General features: G+C 53.2%; 2 non-coding genes across 2 annotated transcripts; both read right to left on the minus strand.

Annotated features, from left to right (window-relative positions):
- Nucleotides 1–6,579: 6,579 nt before the first annotated feature.
- TRNAN-GUU (transfer RNA asparagine (anticodon GUU)) lies at nt 6,580–6,653 on the minus strand. Its single transcript has one exon. It is a non-coding gene; the product is annotated as a tRNA-Asn (tRNA).
- Nucleotides 6,654–9,961: 3,308 nt separating this feature from the next.
- Nucleotides 9,962–10,035, minus strand: TRNAN-GUU (transfer RNA asparagine (anticodon GUU)). The gene has a single exon. It is a non-coding gene; the product is annotated as a tRNA-Asn (tRNA).
- Between the last annotated feature and the right edge of the window lie 8,281 nt (nt 10,036–18,316).

Genomic DNA, 18,316 nt, shown 5'->3' on the forward strand with positions numbered 1-18,316 from the left:
TTCGGTCAACAGCAGATCGCACTAGCCAATTGCGCACCGGAGACAGTCGTGCTCCACTCTCACCACCATCAGAACATATCTTCAAAGCTATCAGCCCAAAGAAAAAAAGCGCCGCACCACCACCGGGTGGGCTCGAACCTCCAACCTTTCGGTTAACAGTCGATCGCGCTAGCCAATTGCGCCACGGAGACAGTCCTGCATCACTCTCACCACCATCACAACATATCTTCAAAGCTATCAGACCATAGAAAAAAAGCCCGCACCACCACCGGGTGGGCTCGAACCCCAACCCTTTCGGTTAACGGCCGAACGCGCTAGACAGTTGCGCCACGGAGACAGTCCTGCACAACTCTAGCCACCAACAGAACATATCTTAAAGCTATCAGCCCAAAGAAAAAAAAGCAACACGCCACTCCCGGGAGGGCTCGAACCTCCAACCTTTCGGTTAACAGCTGATTGCGCTAGCCAATTGCGCCACGGAGACAGTCGTGCTCCACTCTCACCACCAACAGAACATATCTTCAAAGCTATCAGCCCAAAGAAAAAAAAGCGCCGCACCACCTCCGGGTGGGCTCGAACCTCCAATTTTTCGGTTAACAGCATATAGCGCTAGCCAATAGCGCCACGGAGACAGTCGTGCTCACCCTCGCCACCATCAGAACATATCTTCAAAGCTGTCAGCGCAAAGAAAAAAGAACACACCACTCCCGGGAGAGGTCGAATCTCCAACCTTTCGGTTAACAGCCGATCGCGCTAGCCAACTGCGCCACGGAGACAGTCCTGCTCCACTCTCATCACCATCAGAACATATCTTCAAAGCTATCAGCCTAAAGGAAAAAAAGCGCCGCAGCACCACCGGGTGGTTCGAACCTCCAACCTTTCGGTCAACAGCCGATCGCGCTAGCCAATTGCGCCACGGAGACAGTCCTGCTCCACTCTCACCACCATCAGAACATATCTTCAAAGCTATCAGCCCAAAGAAAAAGAGGCGCCGCACCACCACCGGGTGGGCTCGAACCTCCAACCTTTCGGTTAAGAGCCGATCGCGCTAGCCAATTTGGTCACGGAGACAGTCGTGCTCCACTCTCACCACCATTAGAACATATCTTCAAAGCTGTCAGCGCAAAGAAAAAAGCAACACACCGCTCCCGGGCGAGCTCAAACCTAAAATTTTTCGGTTAACAGCCCAACGTACTAGCCAATTGTGCCATGGAGACAGTCGTGCTCAGATCTCACCACCGTGAGAACATGTCTCCAAAGTTATCAGCGCAAAGAAAAAAGCAACACACCACTCCCGGGAGGGCTCAAACCTCCAACCTTTCGCTTAACAGCCGATCGCGCTAGCCTATTGCGCCACGGAGACAGTCCTGCTATACTCTCACCACCATCAGAACATATCTTCAAAGCTATTAGCCCCAAAAAAAGTGCCGCACCACCACCGGGTGGACTCGAACCTCCAACTTTTCAGTTAACTGCAAATCGCGCTAGCCAACTGCGCCACGGAGACAGTCGTGCTCCACTCTCACCATCGTCAGAACATTTCTTCAGAGCTATCAGCCCAAAGAAAAAGAAGTGCCACACCACCACCGGGTGGGCTCCAACCTCCAACCTTTCGGTCAACAGCAGATCGCACTAGCCAATTGTGCCATGGAGACAGTCGTGCTCCACTCTCACCAACATCAGAACATATCTTCAAAGCTATCAGCCCAAAGAAAAAAAAAGCGCCGCACCACCCCCGGGTGAGCTCGACTCTCCATCCTTTCTGTTAACAGCCGATCGCGCTAGCCAATTGCGCACCGGAGACAGTCGTGCTCCACTCTCACCACCATCAGAACATATCTTCAAAGCTATCAGCCCAAAGAAAAAAAGCGCCGCACCACCACCGGGTGGGCTCGAACCTCCAACCTTTCGGTTAACAGTCGATCGCGCTAGCCAATTGCGCCACGGAGACAGTCCTGCATCACTCTCACCACCATCACAACATATCTTCAAAGCTATCAGACCATAGAAAAAAAGCCCGCACCACCACCGGGTGGGCTCGAACCCCAACCCTTTCGGTTAACGGCCGAACGCGCTAGACAGTTGCGCCACGGAGACAGTCCTGCACAACTCTAGCCACCAACAGAACATATCTCAAAGCTATCAGCCCAAAGAAAAAAAAGCAACACGCCACTCCCGGGAGGGCTCGAACCTCCAACCTTTCGGTTAACAGCTGATTGCGCTAGCCAATTGCGCCACGGAGACAGTCGTGCTCCACTCTCACCCCCGTCAGAACATTTCTTGAGAGCTATCAGCCCAAAGGAAAAAAAGCGCCGCACCACCACCGGGTGGGCTCGAACCTCCAACCTTTTGGTTAACAGCCGATCGCGCTAGCCAATTGCGCCACGGAGACAGTCGTGCTCCACTCTCACCCCCGTCAGAACATTTCTTGAGAGCTATCAGCCCAAAGGAAAAAAAGCGCCGCACCACCACCTGGTGGGCTCGAACCTCCAACTTTTCGGTTAACAGCATATAGCGCTAGACAAGTGCGCCACGGAGACAGTCGTGCTCCACTCTCGCCACCATCAGAACATATCTTCAAAGCTATCAGCGCAAAGAAAAAAGAACACACCACTCCCGGGAGGGGTCGAATCTCCAACCTTACGGTTAACAGCCGATCGCGCTAGCCAACTGCGCCACGGAGACAGTCCTGCTCCACTCTCGCCACCATCAGAACATATCTTCAAAGCTATCAGCGCAAAGAAAAAAGAACACACCACTCCCGGGAGGGGTCGAATCTCCAACCTTACGGTTAACAGGCGATCGCGCTAGCCAACTGCGCCACGGAGACAGTCCTGCTCCACTCTCATCACCATCAGAACATATCTTCAACGCTATCAGCCTAAAGAAAAAAAAGCGCCATACCACCACCGGGTGGTTCGAACCTCCAACCTTTTGGTTAACAGCCGATCGCGCTAGCCAATTGCGCCACGGAGACAGTCGTGCTCCACTCTCACCACCACCAGAACATATCTTCAAAGCTATCAGCGCAAAGAAAAAAGCAACACACCAATCCCGGGAGGGCTTGAAACTCCAATTTTTCGTCTAACAGCCGAACGTGCTAGCCAATTGCGCCACGGAGACAGTCGTGCTACAATCTCACCACCTTCAGAACATATCTTCAAAGCTATCAGCCCAAAGAAAAAAAAGTGCCGCACCACCACCGGGCGGGCTCGAACCTCCAACCTTTCGGTTAGGAGCCGATCGCGCTAGCCAATTGCGCCACGGAGACAGTCCTGCTCCTCTCTCACCACCTTCAGAACTTATCTTCAAAGCTGTCAGCCCATAGAAAACGAAGCGCCGCACCACCACCGGGTGGGCCCGAACCTCCAACTATTCGGTTAACGGCTGAACGCGCTAGCCAATTGCGCCACGGAGACAGTCCTGCTCCAATCTCACCACCATGAGAACACATCTTCAAAGCTATCAGCCCAAAGAAAAAAAAGCAACACACCACTCCCGGGAGGGCTCGAACCTCCAACCTTTCCGTTAACAGCCGATTGCGCTAGCCAATTGCGCCACGGAGACAGTCGTGCTCCACTCTCACCACCATCAGAACATATCTTCAAAGCTATCAGCCCAAAAAAAAGTGCCGCACCACCACCGGGTGGGCTCGAACCTGCAACTTTTCAGTTAACTGCAAATCGCGCTAGCCAACTGCGCCACGGAGACAGTCGTGCTCCACTCTCACCACCGTCAGAACATTTCTTCAGAGCTATCAGCCCAAAGAAAAAGAAGTGCCACACCACCACCGGGTGGGCTCCAACCTCCAACCTTTCGGTCAACAGCAGATCGCACTAGCCAATTGTGCCATGGAGACAGTCGTGCTCCACTCTCACCAACATCAGAACATATCTTCAAAGCTATCAGCCCAAAGAAAAAAAAAGCGCCGCACCACCCCCGGGTGAGCTCGACTCTCCATCCTTTCTGTTAACAGCCGATCGCGCTAGCCAATTGCGCACCGGAGACAGTCGTGCTCCACTCTCACCACCATCAGAACATATCTTCAAAGCTATCAGCCCAAAGAAAAAAAGCGCCGCACCACCACCGGGTGGGCTCGAACCTCCAACCTTTCGGTTAACAGTCGATCGCGCTAGCCAATTGCGCCACGGAGACAGTCCTGCATCACTCTCACCACCATCACAACATATCTTCAAAGCTATCAGACCATAGAAAAAAAGCCCGCACCACCACCGGGTGGGCTCGAACCCCAACCCTTTCGGTTAACGGCCGAACGCGCTAGACAGTTGCGCCACGGAGACAGTCCTGCACAACTCTAGCCACCAACAGAACATATCTCAAAGCTATCAGCCCAAACAAAAAAAAGCAACACGCCACTCCCGGGAGGGCTCGAACCTCCAACCTTTCGGTTAACAGCTAATTGCGCTAGCCAATTGCGCCACGGAGACAGTCGTGCTCCACTCTCACCCCCGTCAGAACATTTCTTGAGAGCTATCAGCCCAAAGGAAAAAAAGCGCCGCACCACCACCGGGTGGGCTCGAACCTCCAACCTTTTGGTTAACAGCCGATCGCGCTAGCCAATTGCGCCACGGAGACAGTCGTGCTCCACTCTCACCCCCGTCAGAACATTTCTTGAGAGCTATCAGCCCAAAGGAAAAAAAGCGCCGCACCACCACCGGGTGGGCTCGAACCTCCAACTTTTCGGTTAACAGCATATAGCGCTAGACAATTGCGCCACGGAGACAGTCGTGCTCCACTCTCGCCACCATCAGAACATATCTTCAAAGCTATCAGCGCAAAGAAAAAAGAACACACCACTCCCGGGAGGGGTCGAATCTCCAACCTTACGGTTAACAGGCGATCGCGCTAGCCAACTGCGCCACGGAGACAGTCCTGCTCCACTCTCATCACCATCAGAACATATCTTCAAAGCTATCAGCCTAAAGAAAAAAAAGCGCCATACCACCACCGGGTGGTTCGAACCTCCAACCTTTTGGTTAACAGCCGATCGCGCTAGCCAATTGCGCCACGGAGACAGTCGTGCTTCACTCTCACCACCACCAGAACATATCTTCAAAGCTATCAGCGCAAAGAAAAAAGCAACACACCAATCCCGGGAGGGCTTGAAACTCCAATTTTTCGGTTAACAGCCGAACGTGCTAGCCAATTGCGCCACGGAGACAGTCGTGCTACAATCTCACCACCTTCAGAACATATCTTCAAAGCTATCAGCCCAAAGAAAAAAAAGTGCCGCACCACCACCGGGCGGGCTCGAACCTCCAACCTTTCGGTTAGGAGCCGATCGCGCTAGCCAATTGCGCCACGGAGACAGTCCTGCTCCTCTCTCACCACCTTCAGAACTTATCTTCAAAGCTGTCAGCATATAGAAAACGAAGCGCCGCACCACCACCGGGTGGGCTCGAACCTCCAACCTTTCGGTCAACAGCAGACCGCACTAGCCAATTGCGCCACGGAGACAGTCGTGCTCCAGTCTCACCACCATCAGAACATATTTTCAAAGCTATCAGCGCAACGAAAAACGCGACACACCACTCCCGGGAAGGCTCGAACCTCCAACTTTTCGGTTAACAGCCGATCGCGCTACCCTATTGCGCTACGGAGACAGTCCTGCTCCACTCTCACCACCATCAGAACATATCTTCAAAGCTATCAGCCCAAAGAAAAAAAAGTGCCGCACCACCACCGGGCGGGCTCGAACCTCCAACCTTTCGGTTAGGAGCCGATCGCGCTAGCCAATTGCGCCACGGAGACAGTCCTGCTCCTCTCTCACCACCTTCAGAACATATCTTCAAAGCTGTCAGCCCATAGAAAAAAAGCCCGCACCACCACCGGGTGGGCCCGAACCTCCAACTATTCGGTTAACGGCTGAACGCGCTAGCCAATTGCGCCACGGAGACAGTCCTGCTCCAATCTCACCACCATGAGAACACATCTTCAAAGCTATCAGCCCAAAGAAAAAAAAGCAACACACCACTCCCGGGAGGGCTCGAACCTCCAACCTTTCCGTTAACAGCCGATTGCGCTAGCCAATTGCGCCACGGAGACAGTCGTGCTCCACTCTCACCACCATCAGAACATATCTTCAAAGCTATCAGCCCAAAAAAAAGTGCCGCACCACCACCGGGTGGGCTCGAACCTGCAACTTTTCAGTTAACTGCAAATCGCGCTAGCCAACTGCGCCACGGAGACAGTCGTGCTCCACTCTCACCACCGTCAGAACATTTCTTCAGAGCTATCAGCCCAAAGAAAAAGAAGCGCCACACCACCACCGGTGGGCTCGAACCTCCAACCTTTCGGTCAAAAGCAGATCGCACTAGCCAATTGTGTCATGGAGACAGTCGTGCTCCACTCTCACCAACATCAGAACATATCTTCAAAGCTATCAGCCCAAAGAAAAAAAAGCGCCGCACCACCCCCGGGTGGGCTCGAACTTCCATCCTTTCTGTTAACAGCCGATCGCGCTAGCCAATTGCGCACCGGAGAAAGTCTTGCTCCACTCTCACCACCATCAGAACATATCTTCAAAGCAATCAGCGAAAAGAAAAAAAATCGACACACCGTCCCCGGGTGGGCTCAAACCTCCAACCTCTCGGTTAACAACCGATCGCGCTAGCCAATTGCGCCACGGAGACAGTCCTGCTCCACTCTCACCACCATCAGAACATATCTTCAAAGCTATCAGCGCAAAGAAAAAAGCAACACACCAATCCCGGGAGGGCTTGAAACTCCAATTTTTCGGTTAACAGCCGAACGTGCTAGCCAATTGCGCCACGGAGACAGTCGTGCTACAATCTCACCACCTTCAGAACATATCTTCAAAGCTATCAGCCCAAAGAAAAAAAAGTGCCGCACCACCACCGGGTGGACTCGAACCTCCAACTTTTCAGTTAACTGCAAATCGCGCTAGCCAACTGCGCCACGGAGACAGTCGTGCTCCACTCTCACCACCGTCAGAACATTTCTTCAGAGCTATCAGCCCAAAGAAAAAGAAGTGCCACACCACCACCGGGTGGGCTCCAACCTCCAACCTTTCGGTCAACAGCAGATCGCACTAGCCAATTGTGCCATGGAGACAGTCGTGCTCCACTCTCACCAACATCAGAACATATCTTCAAAGCTATCAGCCCAAAGAAAAAAAAAGCGCCGCACCACCCCCGGGTGAGCTCGACTCTCCATCCTTTCTGTTAACAGCCGATCGCGCTAGCCAATTGCGCACCGGAGACAGTCGTGCTCCACTCTCACCACCATCAGAACATATCTTCAAAGCTATCAGCCCAAAGAAAAAAAGCGCCGCACCACCACCGGGTGGGCTCGAACCTCCAACCTTTCGGTTAACAGTCGATCGCGCTAGCCAATTGCGCCACGGAGACAGTCCTGCATCACTCTCACCACCATCACAACATATCTTCAAAGCTATCAGACCATAGAAAAAAAGCCCGCACCACCACCGGGTGGGCTCGAACCCCAACCCTTTCGGTTAACGGCCGAACGCGCTAGACAGTTGCGCCACGGAGACAGTCCTGCACAACTCTAGCCACCAACAGAACATATCTCAAAGCTATCAGCCCAAACAAAAAAAAGCAACACACCACTCCCGGGAGGGCTCGAACCTCCAACCTTTCGGTTAACAGCTGATTGCGCTAGCCAATTGCGCCACGGAGACAGTCGTGCTCCACTCTCACCCCCGTCAGAACATTTCTTGAGAGCTATCAGCCCAAAGGAAAAAAAGCGCCGCACCACCACCGGGTGGGCTCGAACCTCCAACCTTTTGGTTAACAGCCGATCGCGCTAGCCAATTGCGCCACGGAGACAGTCGTGCTCCACTCTCACCCCCGTCAGAACATTTCTTGAGAGCTATCAGCCCAAAGGAAAAAAAGCGCCGCACCACCACCGGGTGGGCTCGAACCTCCAACTTTTCGGTTAACAGCATATAGCGCTAGACAATTGCGCCACGGAGACAGTCGTGCTCCACTCTCGCCACCATCAGAACATATCTTCAAAGCTATCAGCGCAAAGAAAAAAGAACACACCACTCCCGGGAGGGGTCGAATCTCCAACCTTACGGTTAACAGCCGATCGCGCTAGCCAACTGCGCCACGGAGACAGTCCTGCTCCACTCTCGCCACCATCAGAACATATCTTCAAAGCTATCAGCGCAAAGAAAAAAGAACACACCACTCCCGGGAGGGGTCGAATCTCCAACCTTACGGTTAACAGGCGATCGCGCTAGCCAACTGCGCCACGGAGACAGTCCTGCTCCACTCTCATCACCATCAGAACATATCTTCAAAGCTATCAGCCTAAAGAAAAAAAAGCGCCATACCACCACCGGGTGGTTCGAACCTCCAACCTTTTGGTTAACAGCCGATCGCGCTAGCCAATTGCGCCACGGAGACAGTCGTGCTCCACTCTCACCACCACCAGAACATATCTTCAAAGCTATCAGCGCAAAGAAAAAAGCAACACACCAATCCCGGGAGGGCTTGAAACTCCAATTTTTCGGTTAACAGCCGAACGTGCTAGCCAATTGCGCCACGGAGACAGTCGTGCTACAATCTCACCACCTTCAGAACATATCTTCAAAGCTATCAGCCCAAAGAAAAAAAAGTGCCGCACCACCACCGGGCGGGCTCGAACCTCCAACCTTTCGGTTAGGAGCCGATCGCGCTAGCCAATTGCGCCACGGAGACAGTCCTGCTCCTCTCTCACCACCTTCAGAACTTATCTTCAAAGCTGTCAGCATATAGAAAACGAAGCGCCGCACCACCACCGGGTGGGCTCGAACCTCCAACCTTTCGGTCAACAGCAGACCGCACTAGCCAATTGCGCCACGGAGACAGTCGTGCTCCAGTCTCACCACCATCAGAACATATTTTCAAAGCTATCAGCGCAACAAAAAACGCGACACACCACTCCCGGGAAGGCTCGAACCTCCAACCTTTCGGTTAACAGCCGATCGCGCTACCCTATTGCGCTACGGAGACAGTCCTGCTCCACTCTCACCACCATCAGAACATATCTTCAAAGCTATCAGCCCAAAGAAAAAAAAGTGCCGCACCACCACCGGGCGGGCTCGAACCTCCAACCTTTCGGTTAGGAGCCGATCGCGCTAGCCAATTGCGCCACGGAGACAGTCCTGCTCCTCTCTCACCACCTTCAGAACATATCTTCAAAGCTGTCAGCCCATAGAAAAAAAGCCCGCACCACCACCGGGTGGGCCCGAACCTCCAACTATTCGGTTAACGGCTGAACGCGCTAGCCAATTGCGCCACGTAGACAGTCCTGCTCCAATCTCACCACCATGAGAACACATCTTCAAAGCTATCAGCCCAAAGAAAAAAAAGCAACACACCACTCCCGGGAGGGCTCGAACCTCCAACCTTTCCGTTAACAGCCGATTGCGCTAGCCAATTGCGCCACGGAGACAGTCGTGCTCCACTCTCACCACCATCAGAACATATCTTCAAAGCTATCAGCCCAAAAAAAAAGTGCCGCACCACCACCGGGTGGGCTCGAACCTGCAACTTTTCAGTTAACTGCAGATCGCGCTAGCCAACTGCGCCACGGAGACAGTCGTGCTCCACTCTCACCACCGTCAGAACATTTCTTCAGAGCTATCAGCCCAAAGAAAAAGAAGCGCCACACCACCACCGGTGGGCTCGAACCTCCAACCTTTCGGTCAAAAGCAGATCGCACTAGCCAATTGTGTCATGGAGACAGTCGTGCTCCACTCTCACCAACATCAGAACATATCTTCAAAGCTATCAGCCCAAAGAAAAAAAAGCGCCGCACCACCCCCGGGTGGGCTCGAACTTCCATCCTTTCTGTTAACAGCCGATCGCGCTAGCCAATTGCGCACCGGAGAAAGTCTTGCTCCACTCTCACCACCATCAGAACATATCTTCAAAGCAATCAGCGAAAAGAAAAAAAAGCGACACACCGTCCCCGGGTGGGCTCAAACCTCCAACCTCTCGGTTAACAACCGATCGCGCTAGCCAATTGCGCCACGGAGACAGTCCTGCTCCACTCTCACCACCATCAGAACATATCTTCAAAGCTATCAGCGCAAAGAAAAAAGCAACACACCAATCCCGGGAGGGCTTGAAACTCCAATTTTTCGGTTAACAGCCGAACGTGCTAGCCAATTGCGCCACGGAGACAGTCGTGCTACAATCTCACCACCTTCAGAACATATCTTCAAAGCTATCAGCCCAAAGAAAAAAAAGTGCCGCACCACCACCGGGCGGGCTCGAACCTCCAACCTTTCGGTCAACAGCCGATCGCGCTAGCCAATTGCGCCACGGAGACAGTCCTGCTCCACTCTCACCACCATCAGAACATATCTTCAAAGCTATCAGCCCAAAGAAAAAGAGGCGCCGCACCACCACCGGGTGGGCTCGAACCTCCAACCTTTCGGTTAAGAGCCGATCGCGCTAGCCAATTTGGTCACGGAGACAGTCGTGCTCCACTCTCACCACCATTAGAACATATCTTCAAAGCTGTCCGCGCAAAGAAAAAAGCAACACACCGCTCCCGGGAGAGCTCAAACCTAAAATTTTTCGGTTAACAGCCCAACGTACTAGCCAATTGCGCCATGGAGACAGTCGTGCTCAGATCTCACCACCGTGAGAACATGTCTCCAAAGTTATCAGCGCAAAGAAAAAAGCAACACACCACTCCCGGGAGGGCTCAAACCTCCAACCTTTCGCTTAACAGCCGATCGCGCTAGCCAATTGCGCCACGGACACAGTCCTGCTATACTCTCACCACCATCAGAACATATCTTCAAAGCTATCAGCCCCAAAAAAAGTGCCGCACCACCACCGGGTGGACTCGAACCTCCAACTTTTCAGTTAACTGCAAATCGCGCTAGCCAACTGCGCCACGGAGACAGTCGTGCTCCACTCTCACCACCGTCAGAACATTTCTTCAGAGCTATCAGCCCAAAGAAAAAGAAGTGCCACACCACCACCGGGTGGGCTCCAACCTCCAACCTTTCGGTCAACAGCAGATCGCACTAGCCAATTGTGCCATGGAGACAGTCGTGCTCCACTCTCACCAACATCAGAACATATCTTCAAAGCTATCAGCCCAAAGAAAAAAAAGCGCCGCACCACCCCCGGGTGAGCTCGAACCTCCATCCTTTCTGTTAACAGCCGATCGCGCTAGCCAATTGCGCACCGGAGACAGTCGTGCTCCACTCTCACCACCATCAGAACATATCTTCAAAGCTATCAGCCCAAAGAAAAAAAGCGCCGCACCACCACCGGGTGGGCTCGAACCTCCAACCTTTCGGTTAACAGTCGATCGCGCTAGCCAATTGCGCCACGGAGACAGTCCTGCATCACTCTCACCACCATCACAACATATCTTCAAAGCTATCAGACCATAGAAAAAAAGCCCGCACCACCACCGGGTGGGCTCGAACCCCAACCCTTTCGGTTAACGGCCGAACGCGCTAGACAGTTGCGCCACGGAGACAGTCCTGCACAACTCTAGCCACCAACAGAACATATCTTAAAGCTATCAGCCCAAAGAAAAAAAAGCAACACGCCACTCCCGGGAGGGCTCGAACCTCCAACCTTTCGGTTAACAGCTGATTGCGCTAGCCAATTGCGCCACGGAGACAGTCGTGCTCCACTCTCACCCCCGTCAGAACATTTCTTGAGAGCTATCAGCCCAAAGGAAAAAAAGCGCCGCACCACCACCGGGTGGGCTCGAACCTCCAACCTTTTGGTTAACAGCCGATCGCGCTAGCCAATTGCACCACGGAGACAGTCGTGCTCCACTCTCACCCCCGTCAGAACATTTCTTGAGAGCTATCAGCCCAAAGGAAAAAAAGCGCCGCACCACCACCTGGTGGGCTCGAACCTCCAACTTTTCGGTTAACAGCATATAGCGCTTGACAAGTGCGCCACGGAGACAGTCGTGCTCCACTCTCGCCACCATCAGAACATATCTTCAAAGCTATCAGCGCAAAGAAAAAAGAACACACCACTCCCGGGAGGGGTCGAATCTCCAACCTTACGGTTAACAGCCGATCGCGCTAGCCAACTGCGCCACGGAGACAGTCCTGCTCCACTCTCGCCACCATCAGAACATATCTTCAAAGCTATCAGCGCAAAGAAAAAAGAACACACCACTCCCGGGAGGGGTCGAATCTCCAACCTTACGGTTAACAGGCGATCGCGCTAGCCAACTGCGCCACGGAGACAGTCCTGCTCCACTCTCATCACCATCAGAACATATCTTCAAAGCTATCAGCCTAAAGAAAAAAAAGCGCCATACCACCACCGGGTGGTTCGAACCTCCAACCTTTTGGTTAACAGCCGATCGCGCTAGCCAATTGCGCCACGGAGACAGTCGTGCTCCACTCTCACCACCACCAGAACATATCTTCAAAGCTATCAGCGCAAAGAAAAAAGCAACACACCAATCCCGGGAGGGCTTGAAACTCCAATTTTTCGGTTAACAGCCGAACGTGCTAGCCAATTGCGCCACGGAGACAGTCGTGCTACAATCTCACCACCTTCAGAACATATCTTCAAAGCTATCAGCCCAAAGAAAAAAAAGTGCCGCACCACCACCGGGCGGGCTCGAACCTCCAACCTTTCGGTTAGGAGCCGATCGCGCTAGCCAATTGCGCCACGGAGACAGTCCTGCTCCTCTCTCACCACCTTCAGAACTTATCTTCAAAGCTGTCAGCCCATAGAAAACGAAGCGCCGCACCACCACCGGGTGGGCTCGAACCTCCAACCTTTCGGTCAACAGCAGACCGCACTAGCCAATTGCGCCACGGAGACAGTCGTGCTCCAGTCTCACCACCGTGAGAACATGTCTCCAAAGTTATCAGCGCAAAGAAAAAAGCAACACACCACTCCCGGGAGGGCTCAAACCTCCAACCTTTCGCTTAACAGCCGATCGCGCTAGCCAATTGCGCCACGGAGACAGTCCTGCTATACTCTCACCACCATCAGAACATATCTTCAAAGCTATCAGCCCCAAAAAAAGTGCCGCACCACCACCGGGTGGACTCGAACCTCCAACTTTTCAGTTAACTGCAAATCGCGCTAGCCAACTGCGCCACGGAGACAGTCGTGCTCCACTCTCACCACCGTCAGAACATTTCTTCAGAGCTATCAGCCCAAAGAAAAAGAAGTGCCACACCACCACCGGGTGGGCTCCAACCTCCAACCTTTCGGTCAACAGCAGATCGCACTAGCCAATTGTGCCATGGAGACAGTCGTGCTCCACTCTCACCAACATCAGAACATATCTTCAAAGCTATCAGCCCAAAGAAAAAAAAAGCGCCGCACCACCCCCGGGTGAGCTCGACTCTCCATCCTTTCTGTTAACAGCCGATCGCGCTAGCCAATTGCGCACCGGAGACAGTCGTGCTCCACTCTCACCACCATCAGAACATATCTTCAAAGCTATCAGCCCAAAGAAAAAAAGCGCCGCACCACCACCGGGTGGGCTCGAACCTCCAACCTTTCGGTTAACAGTCGATCGCGCTAGCCAATTGCGCCACGGAGACAGTCCTGCATCACTCTCACCACCATCACAACATATCTTCAAAGCTATCAGACCATAGAAAAAAAGCCCGCACCACCACCGGGTGGGCTCGAACCCCAACCCTTTCGGTTAACGGCCGAACGCGCTAGACAGTTGCGCCACGGAGACAGTCCTGCACAACTCTAGCCACCAACAGAACATATCTCAAAGCTATCAGCCCAAAGAAAAAAAAGCAACACGCCACTCCCGGGAGGGCTCGAACCTCCAACCTTTCGGTTAACAGCTGATTGCGCTAGCCAATTGCGCCACGGAGACAGTCGTGCTCCACTCTCACCCCCGTCAGAACATTTCTTGAGAGCTATCAGCCCAAAGGAAAAAAAGCGCCGCACCACCACCGGGTGGGCTCGAACCTCCAACCTTTTGGTTAACAGCCGATCGCGCTAGCCAATTGCGCCACGGAGACAGTCGTGCTCCACTCTCACCCCCGTCAGAACATTTCTTGAGAGCTATCAGCCCAAAGGAAAAAAAGCGCCGCACCACCACCTGGTGGGCTCGAACCTCCAACTTTTCGGTTAACAGCATATAGCGCTAGACAAGTGCGCCACGGAGACAGTCGTGCTCCACTCTTGCCACCATCAGAACATATCTTCAAAGCTATCAGCGCAAAGAAAAAAGAACACACCACTCCCGGGAGGGGTCGAATCTCCAACCTTACGGTTAACAGCCGATCGCGCTAGCCAACTGCGCCACGGAGACAGTCCTGCTCCACTCTCGCCACCATCAGAACATATCTTCAAAGCTATCAGCGCAAAGAAAAAAGAACACACCACTCCCGGGAGGGGTCGAATCTCCAACCTTACGGTTAACAGGCGATCGCGCTAGCCAACTGCGCCACGGAGACAGTCCTGCTCCACTCTCATCACCATCAGAACATATCTTCAAAGCTATCAGCCTAAAGAAAAAAAAGCGCCATACCACCACCGGGTGGTTCGAACCTCCAACCTTTTGGTTAACAGCCGATCGCGCTAGCCAATTGCGCCACGGAGACAGTCGTGCTCCACTCTCACCACCACCAGAACATATCTTCAAAGCTATCAGCGCAAAGAAAAAAGCAACACACCAATCCCGGGAGGGCTTGAAACTCCAATTTTTCGGTTAACAGCCGAACGTGCTAGCCAATTGCGCCACGGAGACAGTCGTGCTACAATCTCACCACCTTCAGAACATATCTTCAAAGCTATCAGCCCAAAGAAAAAAAAGTGCCGCACCACCACCGGGCGGGCTCGAACCTCCAACCTTTCGGTTAGGAGCCGATCGCGCTAGCCAATTGCGCCACGGAGACAGTCCTGCTCCTCTCTCACCACCTTCAGAACTTATCTTCAAAGCTGTCAGCCCATAGAAAACGAAGCGCCGCACCACCACCGGGTGGGCTCGAACCTCCAACCTTTCGGTCAACAGCAGACCGCACTAGCCAATTGCGCCACGGAGACAGTCGTGCTCCAGTCTCACCACCGTGAGAACATGTCTCCAAAGTTATCAGCGCAAAGAAAAAAGCAACACACCACTCCCGGGAGGGCTCAAACCTCCAACCTTTCGCTTAACAGCCGATCGCGCTAGCCAATTGCGCCACGGAGACAGTCCTGCTATACTCTCACCACCATCAGAACATATCTTCAAAGCTATCAGCCCCAAAAAAAGTGCCGCACCACCACCGGGTGGACTCGAACCTCCAACTTTTCAGTTAACTGCAAATCGCGCTAGCCAACTGCGCCACGGAGACAGTCGTGCTCCACTCTCACCACCGTCAGAACATTTCTTCAGAGCTATCAGCCCAAAGAAAAAGAAGTGCCACACCACCACCGGGTGGGCTCCAACCTCCAACCTTTCGGTCAACAGCAGATCGCACTAGCCAATTGTGCCATGGAGACAGTCGTGCTCCACTCTCACCAACATCAGAACATATCTTCAAAGCTATCAGCCCAAAGAAAAAAAAAAGCGCCGCACCACCCCCGGGTGAGCTCGACTCTCCATCCTTTCTGTTAACAGCCGATCGCGCTAGCCAATTGCGCACCGGAGACAGTCGTGCTCCACTCTCACCACCATCAGAACATATCTTCAAAGCTATCAGCCCAAAGAAAAAAAGCGCCGCACCACCACCGGGTGGGCTCGAACCTCCAACCTTTCGGTTAACAGTCGATCGCGCTAGCCAATTGCGCCACGGAGACAGTCCTGCATCACTCTCACCACCATCACAACATATCTTCAAAGCTATCAGACCATAGAAAAAAAGCCCGCACCACCACCGGGTGGGCTCGAACCCCAACCCTTTCGGTTAACGGCCGAACGCGCTAGACAGTTGCGCCACGGAGACAGTCCTGCACAACTCTAGCCACCAACAGAACATATCTCAAAGCTATCAGCCCAAAGAAAAAAAAGCAACACGCCACTCCCGGGAGGGCTCGAACCTCCAACCTTTCGGTTAACAGCTGATTGCGCTAGCCAATTGCGCCACGGAGACAGTCGTGCTCCACTCTCACCCCCGTCAGAACATTTCTTGAGAGCTATCAGCCCAAAGGAAAAAAAGCGCCGCACCACCACCGGGTGGGCTCGAACCTCCAACCTTTTGGTTAACAGCCGATCGCGCTAGCCAATTGCGCCACGGAGACAGTCGTGCTCCACTCTCACCCCCGTCAGAACATTTCTTGAGAGCTATCAGCCCAAAGGAAAAAAAGCGCCGCACCACCACCGGGTGGGCTCGAACCTCCAACTTTTCGGTTAACAGCATATAGCGCTAGACAATTGCGCCACGGAGACAGTCGTGCTCCACTCTCGCCACCATCAGAACATATCTTCAAAGCTATCAGCGCAAAGAAAAAAGAACACACCACTCCCGGGAGGGGTCGAATCTCCAACCTTACGGTTAACAGCCGATCGCGCTAGCCAACTGCGCCACGGAGACAGTCCTGCTCCACTCTCGCCACCATCAGAACATATCTTCAAAGCTATCAGCGCAAAGAAAAAAGAACACACCACTCCCGGGAGGGGTCGAATCTCCAACCTTACGGTTAACAGGCGATCGCGCTAGCCAACTGCGCCACGGAGACAGTCCTGCTCCACTCTCATCACCATCAGAACATATCTTCAAAGCTATCAGCCTAAAGAAAAAAAAGCGCCATACCACCACCGGGTGGTTCGAACCTCCAACCTTTTGGTTAACAGCCGATCGCGCTAGCCAATTGCGCCACGGAGACAGTCGTGCTCCACTCTCACCACCACCAGAACATATCTTCAAAGCTATCAGCGCAAAGAAAAAAGCAACACACCAATCCCGGGAGGGCTTGAAACTCCAATTTTTCGGTTAACAGCCGAACGTGCTAGCCAATTGCGCCACGGAGACAGTCGTGCTACAATCTCACCACCTTCAGAACATATCTTCAAAGCTATCAGCCCAAAGAAAAAAAAGTGCCACACCACCACCGGGCGGGCTCGAACCTCCAACCTTTCGGTTAGGAGCCGATCGCGCTAGCCAATTGCGCCACGGAGACAGTCCTGCTCCTCTCTCACCACCTTCAGAACTTATCTTCAAAGCTGTCAGCATATAGAAAACGAAGCGCCGCACCACCACCTGGTGGGCTCGAACCTCCAACCTTTCGGTCAACAGCAGACCGCACTAGCCAATTGCGCCACGGAGACAGTCGTGCTCCAGTCTCACCACCATCAGAAGATATTTTCAAAGCTATCAGCGCAACGAAAAACGCGACACACCACTCCCGGGAAGGCTCGAACCTCCAACCTTTCGGTTAACAGCCGATCGCGCTACCCTATTGCGCTACGGAGACAGTCCTGCTCCACTCTCACCACCATCAGAACATATCTTCAAAGCTATCAGCCCAAAGAAAAAAAAGTGCCGCACCACCACCGGGCGGGCTCGAACCTCCAACCTTTCGGTTAGGAGCCGATCGCGCTAGCCAATTGCGCCACGGAGACAGTCCTGCTCCTCTCTCACCACCTTCAGAACATATCTTCAAAGCTGTCAGCCCATAGAAAAAAAGCCCGCACCACCACCGGGTGGGCCCGAACCTCCAACTATTCGGTTAACGGCTGAACGCGCTAGCCAATTGCGCCACGGAGACAGTCCTGCTCCAATCTCACCACCATGAGAACACATCTTCAAAGCTATCAGCCCAAAGAAAAAAAAGCAACACACCACTCCCGGGAGGGCTCGAACCTCCAACCTTTCCGTTAACAGCCGATTGCGCTAGCCAATTGCGCCACGGAGACAGTCGTGCTCCACGAACATATCTTCAAAGCTATCAGCCCAAAAAAAAGTGCCGCACCACCACCGGGTGGGCTCGAACCTGCAACTTTTCAGTTAACTGCAAATCGCGCTAGCCAACTGCGCCACGGAGACAGTCGTGCTCCACTCTCACCACCGTCAGAACATTTCTTCAGAGCTATCAGCCCAAAGAAAAAGAAGCGCCACACCACCACCGGTGGGCTCGAACCTCCAACCTTTCGGTCAAAAGCAGATCGCACTAGCCAATTGTGTCATGGAGACAGTCGTGCTCCACTCTCACCAACATCAGAACATATCTTCAAAGCTATCAGCCCAAAGAAAAAAAAGCGCCGCACCACCCCCGGGTGGGCTCGAACTTCCATCCTTTCTGTTAACAGCCGATCGCGCTAGCCAATTGCGCACCGGAGAAAGTCTTGCTCCACTCTCACCACCATCAGAACATATCTTCAAAGCAATCAGCAAAAAGAAAAAAAAGCGACACAC

The sequence above is a fragment of the Rhipicephalus microplus genome, unplaced genomic scaffold, assembly GCF_043290135.1.
Source record: "Rhipicephalus microplus isolate Deutch F79 unplaced genomic scaffold, USDA_Rmic scaffold_59, whole genome shotgun sequence".
NCBI classification, from domain to species: Eukaryota; Metazoa; Arthropoda; class Arachnida; order Ixodida; family Ixodidae; genus Rhipicephalus; species Rhipicephalus microplus.